General features: G+C 35.7%; 1 long non-coding RNA gene across 2 annotated transcripts; it reads left to right on the plus strand.

Annotated features, from left to right (window-relative positions):
- The first annotated feature begins 3,074 nt into the window (after positions 1–3,074).
- On the plus strand, positions 3,075–20,969 carry LOC129643205 (uncharacterized). Of its 2 annotated transcripts, none has more exons than XR_008710145.1 (4): positions 3,075–3,209; positions 15,221–15,335; positions 18,041–18,248; positions 20,003–20,969. It is a non-coding gene; the product is annotated as an uncharacterized LOC129643205 (long non-coding RNA). The 2 variants fall into 2 exon arrangements; XR_008710146.1 differs by lacking the exon at positions 20,003–20,969 and adding an exon at positions 19,438–19,990.
- The last annotated feature ends 792 nt before the right edge of the window (positions 20,970–21,761 follow it).

Below are 21,761 nucleotides of genomic sequence, written 5' to 3' on the forward strand. Positions count from 1 at the left end.
TTCCTTATAAAACTGCACTGACACAAAAAAGTAGCAAATTAAAATCCATCCCTTTTTCCCTGACTGGACAACCACTTTTAACATTATCATAAGTATGATAAGGTTGCTTAAATGGTACTGAAGTTTATTACACTAATATTAATTTTTCCCTTTTGTAAATAAACATGAAGAACCTTGATACCAAAAAGAACACTATCAAGAAACAAAGAAGTTAGTAAAGAAAGAAAAGAAAAGAAATAAAAAAAACAGAAATAAATTGAAATGGGAACAGAAGCTTAGAAAGAGGGGGAAGTTGCTGATTCTTTCACTGCTGATTAACTTATAGGGTCTTCTTGGGATGGCAGTTCTAAGAAGGTGTCACTAGCCTTGTCTCCTGGTCTCTTAAAAGTTATGCCATTGAAGGTGATGAAAAGTGATCTATTTATTAATTAAAAATCATTTCCCCAAAGAAACTGGTTGGGCCCCAAATAGGCGAGTGCCAAAAAGTATAAATTATTCATATGCTGCCAGCTTCTGCAAAAATAGGGAAACTTTGAGTACAGAATAAATCACATTAGACTCAACACTATATACAATTAAGAATAAAAAGAAATCTTTACTCGTAGAAAAGCTTTTAAATCAGCATGAGCAGGGCATACAGAAATAGAACAAAATTTTGGAACTGGCATCCTTAGATTTGATATTAGTGTCTCAAGTTTAGTTTCCATTCAGCACATCTGAGATTATGTGTAGCTTTCAATTTCTGAAAGAACAGAAAAGCAGGATAAATTAACCCGAATCATCAGAAAAAGAGTGGCTCAAGTTAAATGAAAGAAATCACAGAACGGTTCTCATGTACAAGTGAGAAGATTACACATAGAAATCCTAATAAAAGATATATAGTATATACACACATACACCATAAGAAAAAGTCTGTTTATTATATATATATATATATATATATATAAGAAAATTAGTTCTATTACTTTAAATTTATTTTTGTATTCCCTAGCTTGATTAGTCCCTTTCAAACTCATGATAAATTCCTTTTGGTTATATCTAAATATGTGACTCACCCACAGAGAAAATAACCAAAGTTGAAAGAAAAAAATGCAACTCTTCAAGTATTCATAAATAGAAATAATTCAAAAATATTTAAATCCATTTAGCATCATTCACAAACAGGGTTTATATAAATTCCTTGGTAATTAAATGGAAGGAGATAGTGATGGTTTTCCTACTCTTTGTATGTTAGAACTGTTTTAGACAGGTTTTTTATCATCACTTCAAGGAGCATATAGGGTATAGGGCTTCCCTGGTGACTCAGACAGTAAAGAATCTGCCTGCAATGCAGGAGACCTGGGTTCGATCATCACTGGGTCAGGAAGATCCCCTGGAGAAGGGAATGGCTACCCACTCCAGTATTCTTGCCTGGAGAATTCCATGGACAGAGGAACCTGGCAGGCTACAGTCAGTGGGGTCAAAAAGAGTTGGACACACCTGGACGATTGAACAACAACAATGAAAGGACCATATTAAACAGTCAATTCCTTTGCTAAAGAAAGAATGCTTGTTATATTTTATATTTCAATATATAATATTGCCAGCTCACCTACAGAAAAACAAGACATAACTCACTATCTATCTATCTATCTATATACATACTTTCCCAAACAGATGTATAGAGTTTTAGGACATAAAAGGTTTTATTTCCAAACATCTTGGAATTGAGCAGATGTTTATAATTTTAGGACAAATGGAGTCCTGACTTTTAGTTTTCTTTAATTCTTTTTAAAAAGGTATAAGGACTTAAGTCAATTAAACAATATGGTATTATCTCCCTGAGTCTCATATTTCAAATTTGCCTCAAGAAATATCAACCCTTTCCTCTTTATTCTCGTCTCCTGTGATGTGCTCATCTACAGAGCCCTGCATTTCTGAGGCCGACAATAACAGCAAGCTTGACCATGAGGTTTCCCTGTAAATCATTTTCTCATACATTGTAACACCTAATCTTCACAATAACCCTCTTAGATCAATGCTATTTTTATCCACATGTTAATGAGGAGGAAAGTGAAGCTATGAGAGATTAAAGTGCATCGCCAAAGAACTGTGGAGGAAGGGGTACAGGCCCTGACGCCAAGGCCTGCATCTCAACCTGAGAACAGATCGCAGGAACGTGCTTTCAGCTGTATTTCCCTTTGCATGTATCTTCACTTCTCTCTCTCTCTCTCTCCTGTTTTTTTCTAAGCTTCATCCCACTCTAATTAAAAAGAGAAATTAAAAAACATCCAACTACTAACCCAAGAGTCAAAAAGCAGTAAGGAAGCCTACCTTGATCCCATGACCTCCTTCCCCCCTGCCTCTCCATCACTGACTGTCCAGGACCTTCCGTCCTGATGTGGGCCTCACGCTCTGTGCCACTGATCAGCACAACCTGAATCCTATTAAGTAGGGAGTCCTTCCCAGGGAAGTTCACCTCTGACTTGAACTGCTGTCTCTTTCACAGTGGGCTCATCTTCACTTCTTTCTCTTTAGAGCTGTCTTGGCCGACTTTTCTTGCCCTGCTCCGACCTTCCCTTTGATGCCTCTGGGGTTTCCTTTTCTCCACGCTCTCATTGGAGACCCAAGCTCCCCAGACCCCATTTCTCCTCCAATTGGTGATTTACATACTTAAACTGTCTGCAAACTCCCTTCACCTGGTAGTTCAGTGGGATCTCACATCCTCAAGATTCCCAAAGCAAAGATTACCTTTCTCAAAACCTCCCCTTACACTATTACCTCAGTGTAAGGCATCATTCATCAAATAAAAATGAATACCGCATGGGACATTTTCTTGTTTCCCCTCCCTGGAGCTCCAGTTCACTAACACCCAGTGTAACACAGCGTACTGAGACAGTCTCGTCTCGCCTCCTCCAAGTGTTCATCTTTGGGCTCCAGCCAGCCCTTGTCTGCATTCTCAGCCTCTCCTGTTTTGCTCTCTGCTTGATTTATTCTCACTTGACCACTTCCCACAGGAAACAAGTACCTCTTTTCACTTCTCCCCTAACATTTTACACATATCTCAAGCCTTGGGATACTTTCAAGTAGAAGCGGAATGCAATGACTTAAGTACGTAGCCTCTGAACTCAGCTTCACCACTTACCAGCAGACAGCTTACTTAACCTCTCTTAACCTTACTTAATCGTCGTTCTCACATCCACAGATTGGAAGACGACCACAGTACACAAGTAAGTGAGCAGCGGGGAGGGTAAAGCAGCGCACTTTGAGCAAGCTGGTGTAGACTAAGATGCTGCAGTTGTTACAATACTGTTTGTAGAAATAATGTTTTCTCTCTGAACTCTCCAGTGGAAAAGCACTCCTTGAGGAGGGAGATTTATCTTAGTATCACTAACATTTCACACCAAGCAGAGTCAGAGCCTCTTTATGTTGGAATTCATTGGATAAGGCTATTGAGACAGTATTCTAAATAAAAGACCAATTTTATTGGATCTGACTCCCTAATTTAAACTCAAGCTGAGTTCAGAGGCCATGCTTAAATAAACTTAGCAAGTAAGATGATAGCCATTGAGGGGTTTCACTTCAGACCCAAACCCTCTGCATACTGTATGCTTTTTCAGGCCTGACCACAGGCTTTGTCTGGCAGGCCTCAAAGGGGAAAGCCCCCTGCCCACCCCTCACCAGGCACAGCCAGTGCACTGAGGTCTCTGGAAGGAGTTTCAGGCCCCCTGGACAACCTTGTTCTTACGCACATCACATTCCAAACCAGTTTGGAGCCTCCTTAGCTGGGATCTTTGGCAGAGACACGGATTTCTCCAAATGAGTTTCTTGCTTACATATTTACAGCAAGTGATTAAAGGCTTGACTATTACTTTCACTTTGGCTTACTGTCTTCACTGACAGTTCAGATACCTGGCAGCTCTGCTCTATGCAGCTCATCCCTTAAGAACTTAGAAAGAGCTGGATGATGCCAAGAGGTTGCAAAGGGAGAGTATTCAGCAGAACAATATTTTGATATTTCCATTTTATAGGAGGATATAACCTTGTGTCCATGGTTTATACCTAGGATACTCTCAGATTAGCAGACATAGAGATTTTGTAATGCAGTTACAGCTTATTCTATAGGGGTACTAAAGTCTTTGAGGGCACAGTTAGAGACAAAGTTTGAGTCAGAAATGTGCAAGTTCCAGAATATCCTGTTTCTTTGTTCCTTTTTTGGAGTTTGTATCTGTGATGTCACTAAATCAAACATGATGGAGACACCCCAAACACAAATGACTGGAGGAAAAATTAGGATAACCTGAGAGCAGATGTGTAAATACATGTGTTTTGGTCACACAAGCATAAAACATCAGCTTCTTCAAGTTTCTGCTGCTACTGCTGGTAAGTTGCTTCAGTCGTGTCCGACTCTGTGCAACCCCACAGACGGCAGCCCATCAGGCTCCCCCGTCCCTGGGATCCTCCAGTCAAGAACACTGGAGTGGGTCGCCATTTCCTTCTCCAATGCATGAAAGTGAAAAGGGAAAGTGAAGTCACTCAGTCATGTCCAACTCTTCGTGACCCCATGGGCTGCAGCCTACCAGGCTCCCCTATCCATGGGATTTTCCAGGCAAGAGTACTGGAGTGGGGTGCCATTGCCTTCTCCTTCTTCAAGTTTCTAGAGGAACTTATTTCAGAGTGAAAGCTAAAGATATAAGAATGTATCATATCTTTCCATCACCATAGGCTTAGAGAATGAAAGAGTAGATCAGTCAGATTTAGCATTTTGTTTTAAATCAGTTTTGATTGGACACTTCTGAGAACAAGGCTCTCACAAGTAGAGTACAAGGGAGACCAACCACATGTGCACCAACTGCATGAATTCTTCAGTGAGGAGCAGTGACAATGCACACATTTCCAGAAGAATGGTCTCCAGCCTCCGAAGTACTGGTAAGACAGGACGATGACTGTTCTCATTTTACAGTAAAGGGCACTGTATGGAGCTGAGAAGTGATGAAGATCTTCGAAAACCTCCTATAGCACTTTCTACCAGAGTACATTTAGTGGTTACACTGTTAGGCTCATTTGAATCTAAAATAAAGTTACAGGAAAAGATAGGGAATCAAGGAATTCACCTCTGAACATAGGTCATCTCTGAGATTCATCTTTGCATCTTAGGTTTTTCCATGTTATGTTTCCAGTTCTACTGATGATGTTCCTCAGTTTTCTCTAGCAATGTGTCAAATGTTAATACTTCAAATTTTCTTTAAGAAAGAAATGCAAATACTGCTGGCATGAGATTAAAATGTGTTCCTTAATAACTGAAACACACTCTGTAGCTCTGCCAACTAAAGCTCCTTTCTAAGTATAGAATTTCTATAATAAGAGCCATAATCTGAAAAGAAAAAAAAAAACATAATTGGAAACATCACTAAGTATGAATAAGAACATATCCTTTGGACCTTAAATAGTATGAAAGATCTCAGTAAGAACTAAAGAGTTAATTATAGTTTATCCTTCATATTTGTTTATTTAAATGGAAATCTTTCTTAAATTCATAAATAATATAGTTTTTCTTAAAATATTATGATCATCATGTGTATGGAACAATACAAATATCTTTTAACATTAGACTAAAGGACAAAGGTAACTGATTCAAAACATATGGTTTATCACTTAGTAGGCTACTTATTTCTTCAACATTAAGTCTATCATTTAATCCTAAAGTAAAGATTTTCATTTTTAGAAAAAATACCTAAAGTATGGCACAAATTATCTGCCAAATAGAGCAAACAGGAACATGGAAACAGATGATGTCTAGGGTAAGTTAAATACATGTACTTAAGGAAGAAATAAACACCAAAAACCTGCTTTCACTAAGCAAATATCACAATGAAATACTTTATATATTAATACCACTAGAGGGCTTAATACGTTTTGCTTAATAGAATTTCTTTTTCCAAGTTGTCTTCTTGGTATAGATGAACTTCTATATATTTATCCTTATAATCAAGGTTATAAAAAATTGATATAAAATACATATAGACATGCAAAATAATAATAAAGTGATTAGATCAAAGAAAATTTTATAGACTGACTATCATTTTAGGCAATTTAAGTCTGTTAAATAAACTGTATGGCTTCAAATACCACTTATTCTTAAATGATATATATTATTTCTGCAAATTTGTATTTAACAACATGGTTCTGATAAATGGCCTGTGCTATTTTTAAGGAAGATTAATACTTTTAAAGCAGCCTACAAATTTCTTTCAGTCACTAGTCACCAACAATATAAATTTACCTTCATTCAAGGTAGTCTCTATATTTCAAAGGAATATTTATGTTCATGAAAACTTGTCTATGATTCTAACTTAGACAAATTATATTATAGAAGACATTAAAAATGACTGTCTTTACATTCCTTCTTTAGTTCAACAAGTCACACATTTAATAAATTTGATTTTTGTCTTTGAGTGGTAATTTGTCTTTAAATCAATCCCATTATTCAGTTATACTGTGAATACAAACTTTTATGAGATGAGAGAATAAAAATTATGACTCAGCTAAATAAAATAAGTCTTACACTGATTTTAAAACCTCTACTTACCCATTTAAAATATGAATTAGTCCCGGTGCCCCAATTCTTGGAGGTAGGTAAAATAATACTACAAATAAAAGGTTCACATTTTGAAGTGGAAAACCTAAGTTATCACCACATATATGAAATAATACCTCTGTAATTCTGGAAAAAAACTAATGAAATACAAGTTGTTTCATTCACAAAGAATTTCTCAAATTCTAGGCTCAGATTTAGGAAGAAAATATTAGATGTTACAGGATATTAAAAAAAAACTTCCATCATCTGAATATACTTTCTGATTAATAACACAATGCAAGACTTGTATCTTGTCACAGGCAAGACATTATTGCAAGCTAAGGCACTTTAGTCGTGTCTGACTCTGTGGCCAATTCTATGGACTGTAGTGTGCCAGACTCTTCTGTGCATGGGATTCTCCAGGCAAGAACACTGGAGTAGGTTGCTGTACCCTCTTTGTAACCTGAATTATGGGTGTCAAAATCTGTAGTTGTCTGTTTTGCATGGACCTGACCTGTCAGAAACTCCTACTCATGAGTTCTGAGTACCATGTGAGATAGCTGCATATAATTCCAAAAGCTAAAGAAACCCTAGTTGTCTGGGGGTTTTACTATTAAATGCAATCATCCTGAATTTCCCCCAGAGGTTATGTTTTGCTGTGTAATTCACAGGGCCATCAGAGACATTGCCACCTAAGAGTAATAACCTGCCACCTTTATTCCACCAGCAAATGGCTATCATTTCCACCTCTTTACCAATCATAATAGCACTTACCCGTGAATTACAGCAGAGTGCTGTGAAATATTATGTGGAAAATGTATTTCTTCAGTTATATGACCAAATCAAGCCCTCAGGTCAGTTTACAAGGCTTTTACAAAGGTTTTTTTTGTTGTTTTTTTTTTTTGCTGTTGTTGCTGTTTGTTTTTTTCTTTATGAATACAATAGTTTTACATAATTAAATTGCACATGCTGTGAATAAAGAGGTTTTGATAACTAAATTAGCTACAGATTAAGCATTCTAATAACTGAACTTGGTGCAATTATTACTGATCGTTTGATAAATTTACAAATATCATTCCAAATTTAAGCAGCCTGCCTTATAAAAGTTTTTCATTCTGTATTTTTCTAACCTGTATCTAATAATGTATTGATTATTCATAGTAACATGATCATTCTTCTCGGTATATTTTTATGAATACCTTACTTTCTAGTCAGAAAATTTTTACACTACTAAATGTATTCTGACAAAGATCACCAAGACAAAGTAAGAAAAAATGATCATATTGCCCCTTACTTTACTTTTGTTTTCATCAAATATGCATTCTATAATTAAGTTCTTCTATATCCAGGATTATTTTTTTCTTTCCAGGTTACTATGCTCTCGTCACCAGTGTTTCTGCAGTCTGGAGTATTCCCCCATTACTGCTCCCACACTATATATGTTACTCTTAAATTTGTTAACATGCACCCAACTCGACATTATCAAGGCCAAAAATTAACATTCTACTTTCATTTGAAAATACTTACAGTAATACACTTCCAGTAACGATCCTAATGCTTCATCCAGAATAAATCTCACACAAGAGGAATATCCAGAGGTTATTTTTATCTCCTTTCTCTAATTTACATTACCACTTCATTCAAGTCTGAAAAATAAAAAAAATCAAACTGTCTTACTATTAAATACACTGACACAATTTCAGTGTAAAACAACAAGAAAATGGTAGAATATTTTCCTGAACATAATAAGTTTCTGAAGACTGTGCAAACATATCATTAAGAATTTTTTAAATGTAATTTATACATGATACAAAAAATCATCAGGCCCACCAAACATATATTAAGATGTGCATTAATTCATGCCCAGTAGTACTTCTTTTACTCGCCCACTAAGAGAAATTAAGGAAACAATTCCATTCACCATTGCAACGGAAAGAATAAAATACTTAGGAATATATCTACCTAAAGAATCTAAAGACCTATATATAGAAAACTATAAAACACTGGTGAAAGAAATCAAAGAGGACACTAACAGATGGAGAAATATACCATGTTCATGGATTGGAAGAATCAATATAGTGAAAATGAGTATACTACCCAAAGCAATCTATAGATTCAATGCAATCCCTATCAAGCTACCAACAGCATTCTTCACAGAGCTAGAACAAATAATTTCACAATTTGTATGGAAAAACAAAAAACCTCGAATAGCCAAAGCGATCTTGAGAAAGAAGAATGGAACTGGAGGAATCAACCTACCTGACTTCAGGCTCTACTACAAAGCCACAGTTATCAAGACAGTATGGTACTGGCACAAAGACAAAAATATAGATCAACGGAACAAAATAGAAAGCCCAGAGATAAATCCACGCACATATGGACACCTTATCTTTGACAAAGGAGGCAAGAATATACAATGGGTTAAAGACAATCTCTTTAACAAGTGATGCTGAGAAAACTGGTCAACCACTTGTACAAGAATGAAACTAGAACACTTTCTAACACCATACACAAAAATAAACTCAAAATGGATTAAAGATCTAAACGTAAGACCAGAAACTATAAAACTCCTAGAGGAGAACATAGGCAAAACACTCTCCTACATACATCACAGCAGGATCCTCTATGACCCACCTCCCAGAATATTGGAAATAAAAGCAAAAATAAACAAATGGGACCTAATTAAACTTAAAAGCTTCTGCACAACAAAGGAAACTATAAGCAAGATGAAAAGACAGCCTTCAGAATGGGAGAAGATAATAGCAAATGAAGCAACTGACAAACAACTAATCTCAAAAATATACAAGCAACTCCTACAGCTCAACTCCAGAAAAATAAATGACCCAATCAAAAAATGGGCCAAAGAACTAAATAGATATTTCTCCAAAGAAGACATACAGATGGCTAACAAACACATGAAAAGATGCTCAACATCACTCATTATCAGAGAAATGCAAATCAAAACCACTATGAGGTACCATTTCACACCAGTCAGAATGGCTGCGATCCAAAAGTCTACAAGCAATAAATGCTGGAGAGGGTGTGGAGAAAAGGGAACCCTCTTACACTATTGGTGGGAATGCAAAGTAGTACAGCCACTGTGGAGAACAGTGTGGAGATTCCTTAAAAAACTGGAAATAGACCTGCCTTATGATCCAGCAATCCCACTGCTGGGCATACACACTGAGGAAACCAGAAGGGAAAGAGACACGTGTACCCCAATGTTCATCGCAGCACTGTTTATAATAGCCAGGACATGGAAGCAACCTAGATGTCCATCAGCAGATGAATGCATAAGAAAGCTGTGGTACTTATACACAATGGAGTATTACTCAGCCATTAAAAAGAATTCATTTGAATCAGTTCTAATGAGGTGGATGAAAGTGGAGCCTATTATACAGAGTGAAGTAAGCCAGAAAGAAAAACACCAATACAGTATACTAATGCATATATATATGGAATTTAGAAAGATGGTAATGATAACCCTGTATGTGAGACAGCAAAAGAGACAAAGATGTATAGAAGAGTCTTTTGGACTCTGTGGAAGAGGGAGAGGGTGGGATGATTTGGGAGAACGGCACTGAAACATATATAATATCATATATGAAATGAATTGCCAGTCCAGGTTTGATGCATGATACTGGATGCTTGGGGCTGGTGCACTGAGACGACCCAGAGGGATGTACAGGGAGGGAGGAGGGAGGGGGGTTCAGGATGGGGAACACATGTATACCTGTGGCAGATTCATGTTGATGTATGGCAAAACCAATACAATACTGTAAAGTAATTAACCTCCAATTAAAATAAATAAATTTATATTTAAAAAATAAATAAAAAATTTTTTAAAAAGAAAAAAAAATTAAGTGAAGTGAAAAAAAAAAAATCAAACCAAATGGATAGGACTGACAATGCAAAGGCTATTTAAGGCTACTGATATGTTTTAAGCTGTCTTCATGGAAATATACTTAATATCTAGTAATGAAAACTGCTAGGTTTCAAGATACCATTGCTTAATTAAAAAAAAAAACGACAAAAAAACAAAAAAAAAACATTTTAAAAACAAATGCATTAACACCCTTGCCTGCACCTCCCAAAATTAGAATTTCATGGATTCCTGTTTGTCACAGGGAGTAATAGCAGAAGTCCCCTAATGTGACGCTTACAATCTCCCTCACTGTAAGGGGAGGCAGCTTAAAGAATAAATAATGTGATAAAAGACCTGCGTCTCCCCACCTCCTCCACTAAAAATCTCTAGCACCAAATGCATTACTGATGTCAGTCAACAGTAGCTTTAACTGTTGGGAAACAACCACCTTTCTGACTGGTTAGTATATCCAGACTGATTTTTAATACCTCCTTTGCTTCTGGTACATTATTTATTTTTTCCATTCCTGGTTGTGTAATTGTGAATCCTTGCTATTAAGGAATTTCAAAAGATAATTTTATATACTGGTAATAATTCTACATAAAATTCCAAGACAAAGAATTGATTGTAGATTCAAGAATTTTATTCAGAAGTATTTTCAATTATAACTGCAAATTTCCTTTTTATCTGTTCACTTTTCTGTCTATGAATCCCATTATGTATGCATTAGCTCTCTGTTACTTCCCTTTAATCTCTCATATCCTTTCTAGTAACATCTATATTTATACTTATCCTATTTTATTTTTTGAAAAATATTTCAAAAAGTAATCATGTCCCAGTCAATTTTTGCAACTGAAAAATGTATTTATTTTGGTTTCATTTTAGAATTTTGGGGGTACATTTCTTTATGCTTTCAGTATTTCCCCCTAGAGTCTGACTGCTTGATCTTCATTTCCTTCTGTTCCATTATAATCTGTTACTTTGATTTCTTCATTATGCTCTCACATTTTAGAGATAATATTTTGCTTTAACACTTATGGGACTCTGAATTGTCAGAACTCTTTTTTACATTGTCTTGCATCACTTAAGATAGATGTTTTTCACCTGTTCACTTAAGCAACTTAACTACTCTTGCTTATGTTGTGAGCATGAGGTTTCTATGTACAGATATGATGATCTTTTTTCAATTGCTAAAAAGGACTATTCAGTGACTGAAATAGTACATGTGTATGTGTGTGTGTACAAATGTCTGTAATTGCCACTGAATGTCTTTAATACATTGTGTCAAAAATGTTATTATATTTGTGTTGTTGATTGAGCCCACCTTCTCATTTTGCTTACTCCTCTATACGACCAGTATAGTATATACTGCATCATGCAGTCAATCCTTTAAGTCATAAAGTCGCTCAAGAAATATTTGCTGAACCACTGACCAGATGAACATTTCCTGCATTCGATCTGACAGTGATGACCACTGGTCCCTCCCTTATAAGATTTGATGAATATTGTGCAATATACAATAGCTAACCAGGAAGTCTGTGGGGAAATCCTTCTTGACTGATGACTGAGAAGGTATGTGCTACCTTTCAGGGTATTATGGTTCAGTTTCCATTAAGTTTGGTATACTATGCTCATACAAATGTAGAAATTCTAGGTGGGTGAATAATTAAGTTGAAGCTGCTCAAGGATTCATTGTCATGATTACTGGAAACCAACAACAGTGCTATGAGAAACATTAATGAGGGTTGTTAGAAAGAGGAAACCATTATTACCCAAACATTGGCAAAATTACAGTCAATCCCTGACCAATTTTGAAAAAATTTTTCATCCTGATATATCAGTCCTACTTGGAAGTGATTTTTGATTGTTTTGTAAGCTTGGAGTAGGATACTGGTAGCAATATTTATTGCCATGACCCAACAGAGGAATTTCATATAAAATCACTGCACTAATTTTTTTTCAGTATCAGATATTAATTTTCTAGTTAAGACAATAACCTTATAATGAGCTGGTGACCTGCTGGAGAATACAGAACTATAAGCTTGACGCAAACACTAAAAGGATGGGGAGAAGGAGATGGTGATCCTTCCATTCAACATTCCGGTCCCATTCATGCCTCTACTCACTCTCACCCATGCTCTGGCTTGGGGACCTTGTGCACTGGCTTTCTTTTAGCTTATGGAAAGCAATCAGTGAAAGTCAGGTCTCTTTTGCTCTTAACAAGGACTCTCATACTCAGCCTTCTCTTCTATTCTTGGTGGACATCTTTCTGCCCCACAGGAATGGTTGACAATAGAAGTCAATTGCCTCCTGAATGCCTATGCCACCCAGAACCAAAAGGACTCTTAAAATTTCATGGGTTGAGAAAGAATAGTATGTAAACTTCACACATATGCCATATTTAGAAGATCTGTTTTTATGACCAAAAAAATAAAACAAAACAAAGACAAAACATAGTAGGTTCTGAATGACATTATTTATAAACCAAACATTTGAGCTCAAAACTTATATATCTTTCATTGCTTTCTGCAGCTGTTACTCAACCAAGGTTTTTGCACAAATAATCATCAAGATGATTAATTGAAGAAATTAGCTATTGTTTGTCACCAGGCTGATATTGCCAAGCTTTCTCCATTTGATTTATTCAAACAAATTACTTAAAAGGAACTTGACTAGATTGGCCAACATTTTATATTACTTGTTAGTTGTTTATTTCAGTTTCTTTTCTTTACAGACCCATATAGATAAGTAGGTCTTAATGTGCCCCAGTGATATTTTTCTGTGTTAAATTTTCTAAAGTTAGTATTCAGACATTAATAAATCTGTAATTTGTGGAACAAAAGAGGTTTCTGGGGGGTTTTTTTGTTTGGTTGGTTTTTTTGTTTGTTTTTTTTGGCCAGAGAATTTTAAAATTAGAAGGTTCTATATTATAGTACAGGAAATTCACATATAAGAAAGAGGTCAGATTTCCAGGACATATTTGGGTATAGTATAAAATCTGCTGTAACAATATTCTCAATGGTATTTAAATTCCCAGAATATTTAACTAAGGTATCTATATTTTGGCTTTATTATATTTTGGTAAACATGCCTGGGAACCAAGCCATCACTGAAAATACAAATAATGGTCAGAGATGAACAGTGCATTCTGACTTCCAATTTGGGATTCAGTATGCAGAGAACAGTACTGTCCATTTACCCCTAAAACCCCACACTCATTGTTTCCTTGCAAAGTGTCTGCCTCACTCTCACACACTGAATCCACAATTGGAGCTAGATATAGATATTTGGCTACAAATGAACATACAAATGTGTATAACAATAATACAAAAGAATAGTAACTGACAGTAATTGCTCAATATATGTAAATACTATATATCAATTCTTCACTCATATATGAGACAAGGAATATCACTATCATCCTCACATTACATGTTAGGAAAACAAAGCTAAGAAATATTGTTATTTTCTTAAATCACTTATTTGCTAGTAAAAAGTCAAACCACTTTCATGATGTTAATCCTACATTCTTTTCAAGAATTTATGCTATTTTGTGACTAAACTATTTACGACAGAAAATTACAAGTTGTTTTAAACAACTGAGTAAGGACTGTCATGATACAGAATACACTACAGCCAAGACTTCAATTTTATAGATATTAAAAAAGTATAGATATATGATACAATTTTAAATACTAAGAAAATATACTGAAAAAGTTTGATAAGAATTGAATCCTCTTAAGTATCATATTTGCATGAAATTAAACAATAAGGATATGAATATTAACATGCTAAAATATTAAATGCCTGAGTTAAATCATTATAGAATACACATGGGAAATAAAAAGGAAATATTTATTTGACTCTGAGAATATGGTTCAAATATATGCAATATTTTTGAAATTTCCATATACATGAGGGAATATATACACATGTATGCATATACATATATATGTGTGTGCATATATATATATATATATATAAAATAAAGACCTCTTGATTTTTCAAGAGTGAATGTTAAGGAACATTTACAACAAAATTTACACTTATAAAACTGCTTCTGCATTGAGCAGTTTAAGTCAATAGTTACATAAGATAATTCTATCTAATCCTAAACTGTTGTTGTCATGCAGTTGCTCAGTTATGTCTGACGCTTTGTGTCTCCTGTGTCCTTCCTTATCTCCTGGAGTTTGCTCAAATTCATGTCCATTGAGTCGGTGATGCCATCTAACCATCTCATCCTTTGCTGTCCCCTTCTCCTTTTGCTGCCAATCTTTCCCAGCAACAGGGTCTTTTCCAATGACTATGTCATTAGTGTTAAAACCGAGTCTCTAATCAGCACCACACTAATCCACATCATATAAATGCAGGCCTGGACAAGAAATATTTGTAAGATATCGGATTTTTTATCACTGAAAGTAAACTAAGTTAACGATATATACTGTGTCTCTATATGGAAAAAACATGGATAGGCTGGTATGGATTGAATTCTGAAAATGTTAAATAACTCATCCTATATACATTGTCTTCACATCATTATTTCACATTAAAAAAATCTATACAGAATATACTTTACAAGATCATTAATTACAGCTAATTTTACACAAAGGAACTTTGTTAGCTCTTTGTGGTTATAGTTTCTGATTATATATATGTTTACTTTACAATTTCACAATGTTTCTTTCGCATACTCTTAGCTTTCACAAAACTCAGTATGTCAATCAATGGTGTAGAGATTTGCTGACAAATTTCAGATGCTATAGCAAGAGAATTGTAAAAATATTTGCCTCTTTCTTCAGGGCAAAATCAAGCAATTGGCTGAAAAATTGGAGGAGTGCACAAATTATAACCTCAAGAAATAACCCACTTCAAGAAATATGTCATTAAGAAGTTTCAAAGTTAATCATGACTTATGTAAGTTTTTCTTTTTTTTTTTAAATCTATGGTGAATGGTGGTTTTAGTATTGAGGATTTCATCTAATATTTTTAGGTCAGTAATTGGTTTAAAAAAAAAAGCATTTGTATATAGGAGGGAAACCTTTGGACAATTTAATAATCCAAATAACAATGAACAATTTGTTTTCAAGAATCAGCCTGGAAAGATACAGCTCTGACAAGATTGAGAACAGAGGATAAAAGCTTAATGCACGTTGGTCCAAAGTGATAATAAAGTTGTCAAAATGTTGAATTGATTGAAGATGAGTTATTTTCTGTTAGTAGTTTCACAAATTATAGCCAGAGGTGTTTACTTGAAAACTGTAGAATCACCTGAGGAAACAGTAAATTTCTGTGTAGTAGGTTTATGATTTTGAATGTTTGTATTCTTTCACTTGTTTGCACAGTCAATGGGATTGAGTAAGAAAAGAGTAAACTGTGATTTTGGAAAGTTTGGGTATATTTTCAATTTTCATGTATTTTTACATCATCTCTATTGCATTTGCTGCCAAATAAGCCAGAAGTCTTGGGTGGATAATGTTTTTAATACTTTTCATAAAAATTTAGTGACTTCAACCAGTTGCCCCCAAATAAAAAGTTGCTTGAAGGTAAAAGTTTATAAGCATTAGTTCATGCAGTGTTTAACTTTTTTACATTCTGTAGTGAACTTTGTAAATTGTACTTGCTCATTAAAGTCTTACCTAATTTTTTCAGGAGTTTCATAAAGAAACAAAAATACTTATTCCATTTTCACTCAGTGATATACTTATTTGTCAGACATATTTTCATTCAGGTTATGTATTTTTTTACATTTTAATTAAAGAGTCTTCATATTAAAATGTAAAAAAAAACAGTTAAAACACATTAAAATATGAAATTTGAACATAATATTTATTTAATCACTTAATTTAATTATACAATGCAATACTCATATTCACTGTTTTACCTTTTACTTGAAGTATACAAAATTAGTGCTATTTTCTTTAGTTGAATAATCATAGACATTATCATATCTTTCAGCCTAAAAACACTTTCACACAATTAGCGAAAGCTATTTCCTTAGTTAGAATAATCATTGGTTTTATAAGTAATTAGACATTACTCAGTTCAGTTCAGTTCAGTCACTCAGTCCTGTCCGACTCTTTGCAACCACATGGACTGCAGCACGCCAGGCTTCCCTGTCCATCACCAACTCCCGGAGCCTACTCAAACGCATCTCCATCAAGTCGGTGATGCCATCCAACCATTTCATGCTCTGTTGTCCCCTTCTCCTCCCACCTTCAAGCTTTCCCAGCATCAGGGACTTTTCCAATGAGTCAGTTCTTTGCATCAGGTGGCCACAGTATTGGCGTTTCAGCTTCAGCATCAGTCCTTCCAATGAATATTCAGGATTGATATACTTTAGCATAGACTGGTTGGATCTCCTTGCAGTCCAAGGGACTCTCAAGAGTCATCTCCAACACCACAGTTCAAAAGCATTAATTCTTCAGTGCTTAGCTTTCTTTATAGTCCAACTCTCACATCCATACATGACTACTAAAAAAAACATAGCTTTGAGTAGACAGACTTTGTTAGCAAACTAATGTCTCTGCTTTTTAATATGCTGTCTGGAGAAGGCAATAGCACCCCACTCCAGTACTCTTGACTGGAAAATCCCATGGACGGAGCAGCCTGGTGGGCTGCAGTCCATGGGGTCGCTAAGAGTCGGACATGACTGAGCGACTTCACTTTCACTTTTCACTTTTACGCATTGGAGAAGGAAATGGCAATCCACTCCAGTGTTCTTGCCTGGAGAATCCCAGGGACGGGGAAGCCTGGTGGGCTGCTGTCTATGGGGTCACACAGAGTCAGACATGACTGAAGTGACTTAGCAGCAGCAGGTTGGTCATAAGTTTCATTCCAAGGAGTAAGCGTCTTTTAATTTCATGGCTGCAGTCACCATCTGCAGTGATTTTGGAGCCCCCCAAAAATAAAGTCTCTCACTGTTTCCATTGTTTCCCCATCTATTTGCCATGAAGTGATGGGACCAGATGCCATGATCTAAATTTTCTGAATGTTGAGTTCTAAGCCAACTTTTTCACTCTCCCCTTTCATTTTCATCAAGAGGCTCTTTAGTTCTCCTTCACTTTCTGCCATAATGGTGGGGTCATCTGCATATCTGAGGTTATGGATATTTCCCCTGGCAATCTTGATTCCAGCTTGTGCTTCTCCAACCTGGCATTTTCCATCATGTACTCTGCATATAAGTTAAACAGGCAGGGTGACAATATACAGCCTTGATGTACTCCTTTCCCAATTTGAAACCAGTCTATTGTTCCATATCCAGTTCTAACTGTTGCTTCCTGACCTGCATACAGATTTCTCAAGAGGCAGGTCAAGTGCTGTGGTAGTTCCAACTCTTTAAGTATTTTCCACAGTTTGTTTGTGATCCACACAGTCAAAGGCTTTGGTGTAGTCAATAAAGCAGAAGTACATGTTTTTCTGGAATTCTTTTGCTTTTTCTATGATCCAACAGATGTTGGCAATTTGATCTCTAGTTCCTCTGCCTTTTCTAAATCCAGCTTGTCTTGGTTCACATACTGGTGATGCCTGGCTTGAAGAATTTTGAGCATTACTTTGCTAGCATGTGAGACGAGTGCAATTTTGTGGTAGTTTGAACATTATTTGGCATTGCCCTTCTTTAGGATTGGAATGAAAACTGACTTGTTCCAGTCCTGTGACCACTGCTGAGTTTTCCATCTTTGCTGGTATATTGAGTGCAGCACTTTCACAGCATCATCTGTTAGGATTTGAAGTAGCTCATCTGGAATTCCACCACCTCCACTAGCTTTGTTCATAGTGATTGCTTCCTAAGGCCCACTTGACTTCACATTCCAGGATGTCTGGCTCTAGGTGAGTGATCACACTATCATGGTTTTCTGGGTCATTAAGTTTTTTGTTTGTTTGTTTAGTTCTTCTGTATATTCTTGCCACCTCTTCTTAATATCTTCTGCTTCTGATAGGACCATACCATTTCTGTTCTTCTTGTGCCCATCTTTGCATGAAATGTTCCCTTGGTCTCTCTAATTTTCTTGAAGAGATCTCCAGTCTTTCCCATTCTATTGCTTTCCTCTATTTCTTTGCATTGATCACAGAGGAAGGCTTTCTTATCTCTCCTTGCTATTCTTTGGAACTCTGCATTCAGATATCTTTCCTTTTCTCTTTTGCCTTTTGATTCTCTTCTTTTCTCAGGTATTTGTAAGGCCTCCTCAGACAACCATTTTGCCTTTTTGCATTTCTTTTTCTTGGGGGTGATCTTGATCCCTGCCTCCTGTATAATGTCACAAACCTCCATCCATAGTTCTTCAGGCACTCTATCATATCTAATCCCGTGAATCTGTTGTCACTTCCACTGTATAATCGTAAAGGATTAGATTTAGATCATACCTGAACAGTCTAATGGTTTTCCCTACTTTCTTCAATTTAAGTCTGATTTTGGCAATAAGTGGGATTCCCTTGTGGCTCAGCTGGTAAAGAATCCATCTGCAATGCCAGAGATGTGGGTTCTATCCCTGGGTTGGGAAGATCCCCTGGAGAAGGCAAAGGCTACCCACTCCAGTATTCTGGCCTGGAGAAATCCATGGGCTGTATAGTCCATGGGGTTGCAGATTCAGACACAATGGAGTGACTTGCAATTTGCACTTGGCAATAAGGAGTTCATTAGACATTACTGGCCAATCATTATTTTTAATTGTGGAGGTAACATTAGTATTATATTTTGAGCACTTGACTAACCCCCTTTTAAAATCATGGATCCCTGCTGAAAGTATTCCTAATCAACCAATAAGAATCTTAGTTTTCTTCCATTTTATCATTTAAATAATTCTGTTAGTTTTGAACCACGTGTTTTTGATCATCTTTTAAATATTGTATTTATTTTTGGTCATCTTGTAAACTAGTGTATTTATTAATTAATAATCAGAAAAAATGTATTTTATTTTTCAATCATCTTTTAAACTAATGTATTTATTAGCTAATAATGGGACAGTTATAAGGATAAATTATAACTAAAATTAAAATATTTATATTTCTGTTTCCCTAGTGTCTCAGCTGGCAAAATATCCACCTGCAATGCGGGAGACCTTGGTTCCTTGCTTTGTTCCCTGGGTTAGGAAGATCCCTTGGAGAATGGAATGGCTACTCACTCTAGTATTCTGCCCTGGAGAAGCTTTTGGTATCTTTTGTATGAATAATTACCTAATCCAGTGGGGATTTTTTTTACTATTTTAAAGGGTTAGAAATATAAACTTTTTAACAATATATTTTATATATTTATAAATATATAAGTATTGTATAAAATACATATTATATGTTTATAAATACATCTTTTATAAAAATATTTAAATATGTTTTGATATATTTATAAATATTTTATAAAATGCATTGTATATATATTTATAAATATATAAATTTTATTTAAAATATTTGTATTTCTAACCCTTTAAAATAGTTAAAATAAAACCGCAGAGCATCAGGCAATTATTCATACAAAAGATACCAAAGGCAGAAAAAAAAATTGATCAAAGGCTTTGCAATGTAATTAGGGAATGGAAGGGAGAAACACACACAAAAGAAAGACTGGCTTTTCTCTTCCCCAAAACAACCAGCTCAAGAGACCTGTCAAGGTGAAGTCTCAGGAAGTCCCATCCTCACTGATACATCAGCAGTCACGTCCGAGCCGTGGTCTGACCCATTTGCGCACCAGAACTAGACCCAGTGGACCAGCCCCTCCTGAATTCATCCTGAAACGATTTCTCCACTTGACGGATAAGGAGCCAGGCTCCCTCTCAGATTCTGCCACCTCACTGCTTCTGTCCCCTGTGCTGTTTCGTCCATCTCCACGTCTAAGGGCTTAACTTGGGGTAACCAATAATACTTCAGTCTTCGATTTTTCTGTCCCCTTGACGTCCTCATTGCCTGGAGCTGCACACTGTCCAATATGGTTAACAGTAGCCATGGATGGCCATTTGAATATAAATTTAAATACATTTAAATTAAATAAATTTAGGAATACAGCCCCACTCTGAAACTTTCTTCCTCTTGTCTGTCTTTCACCCTTGACATTCTATTACCCAGCGATCCATCTGGAACTACATTCACAGTATTTCCAGAATCCTGTCAATTTTCATCGCTTCCAAAATTATCAGTGCGGTACATGCCACCATTATCTTCTGCCTGGGTTATTGCAATAGGCCCCTAAGCCAAACAAGCATGTCTCCACCACATGGTCTTTGCACTTCCTTCTTGCTTTTCAAGGACTCTCTTACCACAGTCCTCTCTACTCCCTTCTTCAAGTCTTAGTCCCTCAGTTCCTTTAATATATGCTCAAATATTCCTCTCTGGGATTTCATCACACTATGTAATCTGGTCTTTCTCCCTCACACATCTCACCCTGATTTATATTTTGAATAAAGGAATTCCCTCCCCTCATTACCCAGATTTATACTTTGATAATTTTCCAGATATATTCCCTTACCTATCATACGTAATCATAATAACCTTACTTTAAAAACCATAGGTATTCTATTTTATGATGTGGCTTTTCACACTATAAAATATAGCATAACCAACATTCATATCAATAAAGTTTGATCTACATAATACATTTCAATATCCTCATGATTGTTTTTAGTATGTATATTCCATCACATAATGATACTAAAATTAGAAGTAGTATTCAACATAGCACTGAAATGAACATCTTAGTGTCTTTGAACACTGGTTCAATATTTACTCATTTCAAATTCAAGTATTAGAATTGATATGACAAAATATATGCACATTTCCAATTAGGATAAAGTATTTCAAAAGTCAATCTTCCTACTCTACTTAAAGACAGTAAATGCTACCTTATCTATTACATAATTACTAACCCCTGTATATTTTTACTTAATATTCTTTTTTTTTTTTTTTGTATTTTTAAATGCATTTATTTCTACTATGAACATCTCAGAGGGAAGAGGTTAACAGCTGATAGTTGACTGAAAGGAACATAGAAGAGGAAGAAGGGAGTACCAATCTAGCCCAGACATTGAAACAGGCAGAAAAAAGTGAGTTGAAGCAGAGAAATGATCACAGGTGATGAAGGATTCAGTTACCTATGGAGGGAAAAAAATCATCTACCAGAATACACCTAGCAACAGTTGCTTTTCAACTACTCCTTGGACTGGAAGTTTCCAAGATTTAACCCTTGAATGAGTCACAGAATTACCGGAGCAGAACTAAGAGCCAAATAACTATTCTCCTAAAATAGAGACCAGAAACTTAATTTTCAACTGCCTTGAAGATTCTTTGTTGCTGGAAGGTGCATGGGTAATTGAAGGCAAGAGTACTTACATGACTTGCCCTAATCATTCCATTCATTTG

This window comes from Bubalus kerabau, chromosome 2 (assembly GCF_029407905.1).
Source record: "Bubalus kerabau isolate K-KA32 ecotype Philippines breed swamp buffalo chromosome 2, PCC_UOA_SB_1v2, whole genome shotgun sequence".
NCBI classification, from domain to species: Eukaryota; Metazoa; Chordata; class Mammalia; order Artiodactyla; family Bovidae; genus Bubalus; species Bubalus kerabau.